We start from the raw sequence: 3,410 nt of genomic DNA on the forward strand, positions 1-3,410 counted from the left end.
TGTACACACACACACACACACACACACACACACACACACACACACCACACACACACACACACACACACACACACGATGCATCCATCTAGACTGAGGAAGGAGTCTGGACTGTGGGAGAGGGAGGGGCAGAAGCCTAGGCAGAGAAGCCCAGTGAAGTCAGCCTGGGATATCTCAATCAGGTGAGTCAGGGTGAAAAGAAGAGAGGGAGAAAGTGCTTTAACCTTTTAATTTTTATTCCCCACCCCACCCCCACCTGTGTGTGCGCGTGTGTGTGTGTGTGTGTGTGTGTGTGTGTGTGTGTGTGTGTGTGTGAGACTAGGCACAGAAACCGAGCATTCCACATTAGGCAAGCACCATTCATGTTAGACAAAACATACCATTGAGCTGTACCTCACATGTGTGTTGGTGTCCAAGTCTTTTGTTTTGTTTTTCAAGACAGGGTTTCTTTGTAGCTATGGAGCTTGTCCTGGAACTCACTCTGTAGATCAGGCTGGCCTAGAACTCACAGAAATCCACCTGTCTCTGCTTCCCGAGTGCTGGGATTAAAGGTGTGCGCCACCACCACCCGGCTCAAGTTTAAATTCTTATTTTATCTGTGTGAGCACAGGGACACTTCCCTGGGACAGCACGCATGGAGGTCAGAGGATAATGTTAAGAAGTCAGCTCTCTCTTTCTACATGGGTTCCAGGGATCAAACTCAGGCCATCAGTGTTAAACTGCGGGAAGCAAACTTGTTTACCAGCTGAGTCATCTCGCTGCCCCTAGTACTTTCAGCTGTTTCCTTGCGTGTGGACAGTTGGAGTGTTTTCTAATTTTCTATTAGTAGCACGATCATGCTTTAGCAGACTCACTCCTGGAGGTGGATTCCAGGGCCACTGGTGTGAAGAGTTAGGTAAATGTCAAGGGGCAGCAGCGTTGGGATAGGGGTGTCATAGGAACTGCAACTGAGAGTTAGTGACCTGGTGAGGAAGGAAAGCCCCAACTGCACCCTGTCCCCCACCTCCCCTCCGGATTCCTCTGTGGGAGGCTGGGCATCGCCTGCTGGACGCCAGCTAGGGCTCTGAGGCTCGTGACTTGTGGCATTATATAGCACCTGGTTAGGGGCAGGTTAAGAGAGACTGAGACACCACTAAGAAGTAAATTTAACAGGAAGGGAGGCAGCTGGCTCTGCCGGTGTCTTCTCCTGTAAAGCCTCCATGCTAGAGAGAGACTTCTGACAAAGACAGCGCTCATCTTCATGGGGCGATTCCTGGCAGTTCCTTCATGAGGCTAGGGGCCCAGCTTCCTGGTGGGTTTGGGGAAGAGGTCTGTGAACCCGCACTCCACAGGACAGGCCTCAGGAAAGACCTCCTTTGGACCCTGTTTTCATCACCAAATCAAAACCAGGTTGGAGGCCAAAGAGACGGCTCAAGTAGAAGTGAAGTGTTCCTCACATAAACCTGAAAATCTAGCTTCAGTTTTTGTTTTTTTTTTAATTTCTTTTTTTTAATTTTTTGATAGCTTCAGGTTTTGGATCCCACTGGGGAAGGAGATCAGCTCTCAAAAGCTGCCCTTTAATTGTGCGCATGTGCGCAGTCTCACACAGACACACAACGCAATAAATAATAAAACATTTTTTAAAAGAGACCACATTGGTTGGGAAAGATACCGTCGCTGTAGGATGGGAGCTGTGTTGTGCCCTTGCGTGTATAATGCAAAGAGATGAGCTGTGCCCTCAAACCCTTTCATCTACAACCAAACAAGTTCCTACCCAAGATAACAATGAGTGTTCTGTTCAGTATTTTAGCTGGGAGTGAGAAGAGAGAGGATTGGGGGAGGGGGGGCAGAGAAAGAGGCACCCTATGACTGTTGTCCTCCAGGGGCCTTCCCAAAGCCCCCTGACTTGTCTTTTCCACAATCCTACCTGCCTACTGGGTCCCTCACAGACAGGACCCGGACTTCAAAGCCTCCACTGCAGAAGTTTGAGGGTCAGGGCCGTGTCAGCGAGGCCCTCCAGTCCCAAGCTCTCCATGGTTTCCAAACTGTGCTCATATGGACCAGTTGTTGTCACCAGCAAATATCCCCTCTGATGAAAGCAGATGCTGTGCCCAAATCAGCTACTTCCATCTTTGTATAGTGATATTACCTGTAGAACAGTTATTTTAGTTGGATCCACCTCCATGTTTTGTTCTGGTCCATTCACGTACCTCTATTGCCCTGGAATATAGACCCTGCCTGCCCACCCCCCATCTTGAATTCCCAGAGTCCTACTAGATTACCAGGGCCACTCCCCGGCAAAGCCCTACTTAACTTCCTTTCACCTGCTTTCTTCATGGCCACAATATCTGTCCCTGGGTTTGGGTTTCCACTTCCAGACTCTGCCTGGATGCCTGACTGTGTGTTCATCAACTTCTAAAACTTCTGCACGGGCCCCTCAGGCTGCTTGCATCACCCCCTCTCGCCTCTTCCTTCCCCTGGACTGCTCTAGAACATTTGGATCTGTCTGTTTTTTCCCTGGCCCCTCCTCTCACCAGCTGCGCAGGTAGGAAGTGGACAGAAGCCCGCAGAGACACATACTGCCCTGTGCCGTGTGCCGGGTGCCGTGCACCGTGCGCCCTGGGGAAGCCTAAGTGGCGGTGTTTGCTTTCACGCTCCTCACGCCCCTGCCTTTTCTCTTGACACGGGGGAATATTTGCTTCTCTCAGGCTCTGGGGATGGGACCAGCACTCTCTCTGCCTGGTGGACTTCCTGGGACAAACTGGCCATCAGAAGTGAGGTGAAATTCTCGTTACTTCTCGACTGTAGCTGCGTGGAGAACCAACTCAGTTCACAAGGGAGCCCACTGCTCTCCAGCTGGCTCAGCTGTTCTTTGGAATTCTGCCGCAGCCACTCCCTGGCTCTCAGCTGGCCCAGCGATTCAGAAAACATCTTTCCCCCCACCCACCCGACAAAGCTCACCCCTCAATGCTTTAACCCTTCCAAGTTACAGTTGCTACTAACGCCCAAGTACATGGTCCAGAATCCAGGAGAAAACAAAGCGACGTGTGCCAAGTGTCCACCCCTAGGAGACAGGTCATCCTGTCCAAGACAGGTATAAAACAAAGTGACGTGTGCCAAGTGTCCACCCCTAGGAGACAGGTCATCCTGTCTGAGACAGGTATACTTGTGTTTCTCGGATGTACAACCCTAGTCTGGAGAGCCAAGCAACCTAACCTGAGCCAGACCCTTGGCCCCCAGTTACTATTGCCCCTGCGCCCCCCTTTACATTTGTGTGTGTGTGTGTATTCCACAGAACATGTGTGGAGGTCAGAAGACAACCCAGGAGTCAGTTCTTCTACCATGAGGGTTCTGAGAATCCTCCCAAGATTGTCAGATTTGGTAGCTAGTGTTTTTATCAACCTGTGTTGTGTTATCCCCCCGCCCCCCCCCCC

The sequence above is a fragment of the Alexandromys fortis genome, unplaced genomic scaffold (assembly GCF_014885135.2).
Source record: "Alexandromys fortis isolate MF-2015 unplaced genomic scaffold, M_Fortis_MF-2015_v1.1 scaffold_94, whole genome shotgun sequence".
Taxonomy (NCBI): Eukaryota; Metazoa; Chordata; class Mammalia; order Rodentia; family Cricetidae; genus Alexandromys; species Alexandromys fortis.